Source organism: Canis aureus, chromosome 28, assembly GCF_053574225.1.
Source record: "Canis aureus isolate CA01 chromosome 28, VMU_Caureus_v.1.0, whole genome shotgun sequence".
In the NCBI taxonomy this organism is placed as follows: domain Eukaryota; kingdom Metazoa; phylum Chordata; class Mammalia; order Carnivora; family Canidae; genus Canis; species Canis aureus.
Window position 1 is genome coordinate 26,931,376 of NC_135638.1, and position 11,394 is coordinate 26,942,769.

The 11,394-nt window shown below is 37.6% G+C and overlaps 1 long non-coding RNA gene across 1 annotated transcript; it reads right to left on the bottom strand.

Moving 5' to 3' along the window:
• Positions 1-6,561: 6,561 nt before the first annotated feature.
• On the bottom strand, positions 6,562-9,263 carry LOC144300218 (uncharacterized). Its single transcript, XR_013366808.1, has 2 exons — positions 9,161-9,263; positions 6,562-6,798 (listed from the first exon to the last, which is right to left on the bottom strand). It is a non-coding gene; the product is annotated as an uncharacterized LOC144300218 (long non-coding RNA).
• Positions 9,264-11,394: the final 2,131 nt, after the last annotated feature.

The window sequence follows — 11,394 nt, forward strand, 5'->3', positions numbered from 1 at the left end:
ATCTGAATGCAAGAGCTAAAACTCTCAAGCTCTTAGAAGAAAACATAGGGGTAAATCTTCATGACTTCGTGTTTATCATATATTAGATATGATGCCAAAAATATGAACAACAAAATAAAAAGATAAATTGGACTTGATAGAAATGTAAAGACTCCTTTGTTTTAAAGGAGATCACCCAGAAAGTGAAACGATAACCCACAGAATGTCAGAAAATATTTGCAAATGATATATCTGATAAGGTACTTATATCCAGAATATATAAAGAATCCTACAACTCAGTTGTAAAATGACAACCCAATTAAAAAATGGGCAAGAGATCTAAATAGACATATCTCCAAGGAAGATATACAAATGGCTAACAAGCACATGAAAAGATGCTCAAGGTCATTAGTTACAGAGAAAGGCAATTCAGACTGCCATAAATACCAGTTCATATGCACCAGGATAACAAGTGTTGACAAGATGTGGGAAATCAGAACCCTCATATGCTGCTGGTGGGAATATAAAATGGTGCAACCACTTTGGAAAACTGTCTGGCAGTTACTCAAACAATTAAACACATAATTACTATAGGACACAGCAATTCCACCTGTAGGTACATATCTGAGATAAACAAAAACATATCTACACAAATGGAGATATTTATCTATATAAATTCATGTACATGAATGTTTATGATAGCATTATTCATAACAGCCAAATACTGGAAATAACCCAAACATCCATCAATTGGATAAACAAAATGTGGTATATACATCCAAGGGGCTATTCTTTGGCCTTGAAAAGGAATAAAATACCGATACATGTTACAACGTGGATGAACCTGGAAAACATCATGCTTAGTAAAGAAGCCAATCACAAAAGACCAATATTATATGATTTATTTCAGATTAAATGCCCCAAACATGGAAATTTATAGAGACAGAAAGTAGATTAATGGTTGCTGGGGTGGAGGTGGAGGATTTGGAGGGTTGGGTGGGATGATTGATAAAGAGTATGGGATTTTTTTTTTTTTTGAGGTGATGAAAACTTTCTAAGATTGTGGTCATGGTTGCACATATCGTTGAATATGTTAAAACCTGTTGAATTATACACGTTAAGTGGGTGAATTGTACAGCATGTGAATTACATCTCAATAAAGTTGCTAAAAAATTAATAAATTCTACACGGTTAACATTATTGCTGATTCTGATTTATTGTTGTTCACTAAACACCTTTGGCCAACCATTTATTTTTTGATGATATTAGTTTATATTAATTTTCATAGTTTTCCAACTGACCGGAGTTCAGTCATTGTACATTCTGTCACACATTTTAAACATTTCTGTCTTTTGCTGCGAAAAGTAGGTGTCTTTTTTGTTGTGCTATAATAATGAGCGGAATAGACAGCAGCTCTTCTCTTAGTTCTATTAGTGTTATTTAAAAAGTTTCCGAAAGTATTTTTGGTTCTGGTTCCACTGTGGTGGAATACACCCATTACAGCCTAATCCTCCAGCTGATGACAACTAAAACAAAATACCAAAGGAACCCCCTGTGAACTCTGAAAAGTAAACGAAAGCACTATTGTGAGTAAGAATCAAATTTAAGGGTGGGTTTCTTCTGTAGCAGTTTTTTCCCAGGGCAGCTTGTGCTTAGTCACGGATTAGCACAACAGCAGAGGCAGCTAAAACCCCAAGAGAAACCCATCCTTCTGGCCAGAGGAAGCAGGCAGCAGAGTGGAGGAGTACACAGGAGGGGAGAAAGCTGCAGAATGGGGCCCCCGATTTCTGTTTATGAAACCACACAAGACACAGACTAATCCCGAGCACTACAAGCAGGAGACAGAACCAAAGCAACACAGCAAAAGCTGAATGAGCAGAAATAAGATTTGAAACATTCACCCAGTCTCAGATTAGTCCCTGAATAATGCTCAATTGAGTTGAAACCAAACCAATGCAGCAAAGGGTTAGAAAACTGAACTGAAATTTGCACTATTGCCTGTAGAACATAAGGCAGAAATAATGCCCTGAATCTAACCATGGTGACTGCCTGTTAACGTGTGTGATGTAACAAAAATAACAATGAGATGCTACTGCACACTTCTTGGAATGTCCAAAATCTGGGACACCAATGACACCAAATGCCAGCAAGGATGTGGAGCAACAGGAACTCTCATACATTGCTGGTGGGAATGCAAAATGGCACAGCCACTGTGGAAGACAGTTTGGCGGTTTCTTTCAAAACTAAACATACTCTTAACCATATGATCCAGCAATTGCACTCCTTGGTATTTACTTAAAGGAACTGAAAACTTATATCCACACAAAATCCTGCACACAGATATTTATAGCAGCTTTCTTCATAATTGCCAAAACTTGGAGACAACCAAGATGTGCTATAGCAGATGAATGGATAAATAAACTGTGGTACATCCAAACAATGGAACATTATTTAGCGCTCAAAAGAAATAAGCTATTAAACCATGAAAAGACCTGGAGGAAACTTCAATGCTTATTCCCAAGTCAGTTGTTCCCCAAATATCCTTCCCCTCCCAACTTTCATCAATCTGTAATGAAAAATTCCATATATTTGGTTAAGCATTTTATTTTAGAAACTTTATGTTCTACTTCTGCTGCTCTGATGTCAACATTTTTCTGATATTATTTATAATACTTCTCTTACTTTAGCATTTATAGCTGTTCTGTTAAATCAGCTCCCTTAATCATGACTTCCTCTGGTCATCCTTCAGTGCTGTGAACTCTATGAAGAAAGAGTATTTTTGCAGACAAGGTGATACACTCTCCAAACATTGACAAATCTGACAATGTCCTTTTTCTTTCATGTATGAACAAGTTGGAAAGAGAGAGGGAAGGGAAATATATTTAAATATCCACTATATTTTAAGCACTTTAAAAAGCCATCATCTCATTTTTTTCTTATTTTGACCCTGTGAGATAAGTATTATTTCTTTTTTACAGATGAAAAATTGCTGATGTTTCAAAAGAGAAAATATTTTGCCTAGATATGTCATAAATGGAAGAACAAAGAACATGATTTGAACCCTGGCTATTGTGCTCCAAAGCCTCTTCTCTTTCCTTTGCATCACACTTCATCTTTTTAAAAATATTTTATTTATTTACTCATGAGAGACAGGGAGGCAGAGACATAGGCAGAGGGAGAACCAGGACTCAATCCCAGGACCCTAGGATCCTGACCTGAGCTTCTGAAGGCAGACCCTCAACCACTGAGCCACCCAGGTGCCCCCATCACACTTCATCTTGATTTATTTTCATATGTTGAGCAATCAGTCAGTTGGTCCTTACCCTCCTCAGGCCTTCTGGGTGTCAGACATGAGTGTCTTCATCCTGCTAACTCAAAAACAGTCACAGATCCTCACCCAAACAGGCAATCTGTCAGCAGCCTCTCAACTAGAAGCTGAAATAGTAATAGCTATTATTCATTGAACATCTATGATTCTAGGCATTGTACCAAGTGTTTTACTACTTAAATATATAATTTCTATTTTACAGATGAAAAAACTGAGGCTACCTACCAGCACCTAGCTGGTAGGTGGTAGAGCCAAGATTAGCCTGCATGTCTCTCTAATTCCAAAGCCCATGCCTTAACTTTCATGTCACTTTGGCTTCATAAAGTCAATGTCTGGTGTCGTTGGACACATATATGCTTACCTAATAAAATTCTTACATTATTTTCCATTCTTACATTATATTGGCTTATAAAGTTTGATTGAGTCTCTACTGTGGCTCTCTAATTAGTTCTCAATTCCTTCTGTTGTGATTGGAACTTTACCCTGAATTCCAGCTCATTTTGTTGGATGTCATGTGTGACCTGCATTCTTCTTTCCATTTTTAAAAAAGATTTTACTTATTTGAGGAAAAGACAGAGATAGCAGGGGAGGGGCAGAAGGAGAGGGAGAGAATCTCAAGCAGACTCCCTGCTGAGCAGGGACCCCCCCCACACAGGGCTGGGTCTCATGGCCCTGAGATCATGACCTGAGCCAAAATCAAGAGCCAGACACTTAACCGATGGAGCCACCCAGGCTCCCGTCCATTTTTTTTTTTTCACCTTCACTTATCCCCTGGGAGCACTGGATCTGGTATACATAGCTACCTGCTTGTTCATCTAGTATTTCTGTTGGCAACAATGTTTTCTTTCCTTGATATAACTCGGAGATTAGAATAGCTTGGATAGCATGCTGAGACACCATTTGATGCATCATCTCTATAGCCAAGTTTAGTTTCCCTGCCTTTGTTCTCCATGGAGTCAGTGTACATGAGTGAAATGGAGTTTTCCTGATAATTTGGAGATAAGATAGTCTTGCAGCATGACTAGTAGTAATAAGGAACCCAAAAGCTATCAAATCAGAAGTACACATAAATGTTATTTGTCAGTGGGTTCATGAGATGACTTATCCTAGGAAGATAAGATTCTTTGTAAAATGAAACAAGTTAAATGTGCATTGAGACACAGAAAGAGACACAGATAGAAAAGAGTGACCTATAATATATCTAGAGTAGGAAAATCTAACTAACAGGAATTTATCCTTATTTATCCAGCAATAGTAAAAGGGGGGGAAATCCAGTCATTCCATTGAAAGCCAAAGATAGTTACTAAGGGTTTACAAGGTCTTGATAAAAATAATCTCTGATGCTACTTCTTTTTCTCTAATTCTGGTTACAGAAGAAAACTTCTGGTTATGAAATTAGCCTCCAAAATGTCTTGAAAAAAGAAAAAGTAGTTACTCTAGAGAAGGCAAATACTACAGCAATAGAAGTATATTTCTTTTATCAATTGGTTGTTCTGATGTCACTAGTGAGTTTGATAGGTGTACATCGGTCCTGGGAAACCAATTGACTCTAGGTTTTTTTGAATAAATTGCATTTGAGAACCAGCAAAGCTGAGGATCAGACACTGGGATGTGGGTTGCTGTGTCAATGTTTATAGCTATGTCATGGACTGTCTTCTGAGAGCCTATCTATTCCCCTTTCCTTTACTACCTCTTGGTTCTCTCAGTAATGAAAATACAACCCAGTACAACTCACTTTCCTTTCTTAACTGTGCATTGCCACTGGGGTCACTAAATGCTTTCACTTAGGCCCATGTGAATCATGAAGAAAGTTATGCACAGAGACACAAATGCACATTCTGTGGACATAAGATGACGTATGAATCTAATTCTATAAATAACCAGATTCTAGTTTAAAACTAAATGGTGTCTTATTTGCAGTGTATCTACAGTATTTTTTTTTCAGATCTCATAGGGCTCTCTCTTGACCTGCTCTTTAAGACCTCTACTCTTCAGACACTTCAATAGGTATGGCAATTTAATTTTGTTTCTAGAGTTATATCACAAATAATTATTAGTTTTTAATTTTGACATAATTTTTTTCTTGCAGCAGAAATTAATCCTATGAAAATTTTATTTCAAACCTCAAAAAATGTTGAAAAAGAAAAATAAACTTAAATATTGAGCTAGAGAAAGGAAGCTTTTGACATGGGTGAGGACTTAGTTGGATGTCTCACTATAGTCAATTCTTCCCTTGGCTGGGCTGGGTCCGTGGTCCCATGCCATAGCCACCTGGCTTAGCTAGCTCCTGCCACCCACTGATTTTTTGAAAATAAGAATTCTGGACAATAACACAGTGCTACAAAAACTATGCTTAGCCACTACTTAAATGTCACTTTGACTAAACAACTTGACTGTGTTATTTGCTTTGTGGGAGGAGAAGGGGAATTGAGTTTAAAGCTTCATGCTGCAAGAAAGAATCACTCTTCTTGGGGCACCTGGGTGGCTCAGCCAGTTAAGCATCTACCTTCAGCTCAAATCATGGTCCCAGGATTCTGGAATCGAGCTCCACATCAGGCTCCCACTCAGTGGGGAGTCTGCTTCTCCCTATGCCCATCCCCCTGCTCATGCTCTTTCCCTTTCTCTATATCTCTGTCTCAAATAAATAAATAAAATCTTCCAAAAAGTTTTTTAAAATACTCTTTCTGCCTTTTTACTTTTTTTTTTTTGAGAGAGAGTGTGTAAATAGGGAGAGCAGCAGAAGGAGAAGGAGAGAGAGAGAGACCATCTCAAGCATGTTCCAGTCCAGTGCAGAGCCTGATGTGGAGCTCAATCCCACCACCCCAAGATCATGGCTTGAGCTGAAATCAAGTGTCAGACACTTAACTGACTGAACCACCCAGGTGCCCAAAGAATCATTACTCTTCACTCTTTTATTCCTCCCCACCTCAAACATCCCAATCATGGCATCAGCACCTTTGGAACACTACCAACTTCTTATTGACATTGTACTGCATAATAAGATCCAAGAGTGAGGGGGATCCCTGGGTGGCGCAGTGGTTTAGCGCCTGCCTTTGGCCCAGGGCACGATCCTGGAGACCCAGGATCGAATCCCACATCGGGCTCCCGGTGCATGGAGCCTGCTTCTCCCTCTGCCTGTGTCTCTGCCTCTCTCTCTCTCTCTCTCTCTCTCTCTCTCTGTGACTATCATAAATAAATAAAAATTAAAAAAAAAAAGATCCGAGAGTGAGGAAGAGGGAAAGAACAGAGCTGGAGAGTTTCTAATATTGTCTTTATTAATTTTGAGCCATTTTCCACTCACTAATCATTTCCACGAACATGAGGAGAAATAGGCTTTGTTGTATGAACAAAACACATTAATTAAGAGTTTAAATCCTGAAAGCATATTTGGAATAGCAAAAGTTCATGGAAAGGAAACAATCAGGATGAACTGTGGAATAGGAACTTGTATTTTTTTCTCTGGTTGGTATGCCTGAAGATATCCGTGAACTCTGAAATTTAAAAAAAAAGGTTATTTCTATTTTATTTCATGTCATTATTCTTTTACTCATCTTTTCTACCTTTATATGTTTGTCAAGCCTTTAACTCCAGGTTTTCAGCCGTAGATGCTCAAAATCTATGTCTTCATTATGTCCTACATTATTTCTACACATGTGCACCAGTGTAGGTGAAATTTGGTGGTCATTAAGTATCCATCTTTACTTGAGTACTAATCATTTTACTGTCTAGGGTAGATTGGTAAATTCCTTAACTTTGTAATATGGGCAATTTATATAATACCTCATTTACAATTCCCCCCCCCAAGATATTATTACCCTTTATCAATTAAGTGAGTAGGGAAGAAGACATATGGAGGCTATCATGACTATCCAAGAAAGTGAAAAGTCCTTATTAGTCCTTTGATCAACAAATATTTGCTGATTAGTGTGTTTAGTACTGATTTATTAACTCAGATCCTTTTGTGTGATATTTACTGCCATATTCTATTATTAATATTTGTTCTTTTTTTAAATTTTTATTTATTTATGGTAGTCACACAGAGAGAGAGAGAGAGGCAGAGACACAGGCAGAGGGAGGAGCAGGCTCCATGCACCGGGAGCCTGATGTGGGATTCGATCCCGGGTCTCCAGGATCGCGCCCTGGGCCAAAGACAGGCGCTAAACCGCTGCGCCACCCAGGGATCCCAATATTTGTTCTTAAGAGCAGAGAGGAACGATATTCATTGAGCACCATGCCAGGTAAATCATGTTATGCATTTCAGTTACTTTTTAGTGCCAGTTAGGCAGGCCTCAAATTTCCATAGAGTCTGAAATAATAGTTGTAAATCTCAGTATTTTAAAAATAATATTCTCTAAAATATTTTTATTCTTGTTCTCCATAAAGTATACATAAATAATTAACATCTTTTTATCATTTTGTATGTACCATTTTTCAAACTACCATGCATGTTAGCCTGGAAGAAGATGATGAGACACTAATGTAATTGCATCACTGGTTAAATTACTTTATTTAAAAAGAACTATACTGGATGGCTGGACAATTTTCTAATATATTTTCATTTTCCAAAAATTCCCCATTATGGAGTTAAATATTTGAAAATCTTAGTATAATATAAACATGCCAGTCTCCTAGGTTTCTCTTTTCTTCTCACTGTATATGCCTTTACATAGATTTATGTAATTTAAATTTTTTTACTTGTTTGGTCTAGTTTTCCAGAATGTGTACTCTTTAAAGAAGTTCAAGACTGTTTAAATCACTGTTTTATCCCCAAAGTCTAACTCAATAAATGTTTATTGAAAGAATCACTTTAAAGGAATCTTCTTACAAGGCAATAACTATAAATATTTAAACAACACCTTATTGCTAGCTTTTAAAGTAATTTCTCAACAGATTTAGTGAATGAGACAAGCCTGTTTAATAAATTATAGTATTCAACTTTAATTTTCCCATCCCTGATTTTCTGTCTTCTCTTTGGAACTTTGTGCACTGATTTTGTTTGCTTTTCTACAAACGTCAAAATTATAATAATATCTCTAAGAAAAAATAGTGAAGCAGAGTTAAAATTTGAATTATGGCATGAGCTTTACCTAACAATCCTAGGCTACAAATAATGTTTCTCCTATAATAAATTTGTGCCAGTCCTCATGTTTGGAAATTTGATAAAATTATTCATTTGCTCTTTGTATTAGTTTGCCATTGACACTATAACAAATCACCACAAAATTAGTGGCTTAAAACAATGCAAATGTATTCTCTTGCAGTTCTGGAGCTCAAGAGTCCATCTCACTGGGCTAAAGTCAAGGTGTCCTGGGGCTGCTTCCTTTTGGAGAGAATCCATTCCTTACCTCTTTCAGCTTCTCGAGGCTGCCTATATTCCTGCCTCCTGTCCTCCTTTCATCTTCAAAGCTAGCCGTGCAGCATCTTGCTTCTGTCATTGCATTGTCTTCTTCTTTATGCAAATCTCCCTCTACTTTCTCTTACAAGAAACTGTGTGATTGCATTTATGGCCCTTTCAGATAATCCATGATAATCTACCCATGTCAGGAGCCTTAATTTAATCACACTTGCAAAGTCTATTTTTTACAATATGAAGTAGCATTCACAGGTTAGGAATTAGAACCTAGATATTTTGGGGGAGGGCATTGTCCAGCCTACCCTACCCTTCTCTGTTTAATTTGTATTTAATTTAAAATCTATGATGCTTTCCTAATAAAAGTGTCTTAAGTTATGTACTGAAACATTTATTTTTATTAAGCTATTCACTACTTTCTGTTTTAAAGAATTAAATAATTTTGATAAAAACATGCTAAATTATATTTTCACAGAAAATACAAATTTTAACCAAGTTGTCACCTCCAAAATCTCCTGAATCTGCTCTCTTTGTGGTGGTATTATGGAAGACTGTAGAAGGTCACTGGGTGGAGAGTTAGTTTGGTCAGTGTACTCTTCACACCCTAGAAAACAGCAATGGGAACTGGTAGGATTTATTTCATTCTATTCTGACATTTCTCCCCTTCTGCAAGCTTTCTCTTTCATTCATTCCTTTTTTTTTTTTTTTTTTTTTTTTTTTATGAGAGGGAGAGAGAGAGAGAGAGCAATCAGTGAGCCAGGGGGTGGTCGGAAGGACAGGGAGAGGGAGAGAGAAAATCTTAAGCAGACTCCACACTCAGCATGGAGCCTGATGTGGGGCTCAATTTCACAAGCCAGAGATCGTGACCTGAGCAGAAATCAAGAGTCAGACGCTTAACCAACTTAGCCACACAGGCACCCCTGCAAGATTTTTTATTTATGGAAGATGGAAATGTTAAAAGCAAAAAAACATATGTTTACTCAATTTCACACTCCTGCTTGTACTGATGCATTGTTCTGAATATGCCACATCATCTGAAATGTCTATCCCTCGCATCTGTGCTGTTCCCAGTCTCTGAAAAGCTGTCAACTCTATCCTGATAGCATTTTCTTAGCCATCAAATTTAGCCAGGAATCAGAGTCTCAGGGAAGTCTGTAAGCTCCTCCCATGTGACCTCAACACACCCAACCCTGTAGTTCTGATATCACTCATGATCCTAAATCACAGCTACTTATCCATTGGCCACTCTGCTCCTAGGCTGTGTGCTCCATAAATGTGGGAACTGTGTCCTCCAGATTGCAGTACCTACCATTCCACCCAACACAGAGTTGGTGTTCACGAAATGTGTGTAAATAAAGGCTCATTCAATAATTGTGTGCTGACTAATATGTATGTTTCATTTCCCAATGAGTTTACTAATTTCACTAACTTTTCTGACATTGCAATTTTTGACACATACACATTCCATAAAGCGTGACGCATAATAAGAAAATGGGGAATGTTTTTCATTTCTCATTATAAAAACATAAAACATAAATACTGGTATTATGAAAACATAAATATGTGATATATTTTCTCTCTTTGGGGGATGGAATATAGATCATCCACTGGCGCTTGAATTTGTGGTTCTGGCTAAATGAGCTAATCAAGATGGAACAAATATATATCAATACCTCTGAAAGCAGTGTCAGTGGGTCATACAGTTTCCCCCTAAGAACTGAGGCAGCATCTGACAAAGGAAATATATACATATATAATATTTATATTTTATATATTACATTAAATAGTATATAATATAAAAATATATATGATTATTATAGAATCTCAGAATATTGAGACTGTGAGGACTATAGAAATTGTTGATTTTCTGTGGGTGTGTTACTTTTAAGATGAGGACAGGTATGCCTGTAGGTATTGATTTCCCCAAATCGGGGAGTCAAACCTGAGACTAGACTCTAGCCCTCCTATGTAATTAGCTTATTGCCATCTCTACTATGCCTTAATAAAATAGTTTAAACATAAGTTTTCAAAAGTCACTGAGTCTTCCAAAATTCTAAACCAGATACATAATTTGCATTTTTCTCCACCTCGTCGTAAGAAGCAGTGAAAAGAAAACTAGGTTAGGATCACACAACTTGGAGATATTGATAGAAGTTTTTTTTTGCTGCAGCCCCCAAACATTGCAGAATGGCACCTATAAGGCAGATGCTGCCTCTCCCAGGGATAGGGAGCTGCAGAATGAGGAAGCCACCTCTGCTCAGAACAGGAAGCTGCTGAGTTAGAAACCCGCTTGACAAATCAGGAAGTTGCCACCGTGACAGTCAGCTCCAATATCCTGCTGGGGATTGGCTCACACAAGAGCATCTGAACAGCAGTACCTAAATCATATGCGGAACCTTCACTCCATAGGAGTCTGGGAAATGGTGTTTTAGTATAAAAGAGAGGCCCGCCCTGGTTTTAATCTTTCTTGGGTGATCATGGGACAATTTAATCTCTGTAACCCCCAAGTAAGACAATGGATGTGAAAGCAGTTTGTCCTAAAGACTTGCAAAATGCCAGTTATTCGGTATTACTCCCATGCCATCTGTGCCCTCCTCGTTGTTACGACCCTCCCTCTTTTAGCCTCTGTGGTGTGCTAGTGGGATAAAATACAACAATCTTACTAGAATATCACTCGCTTATCCAATCCTTGAATATATCTGCCCATGAAAATAGTACAAAAGGGAATGGGGAATAT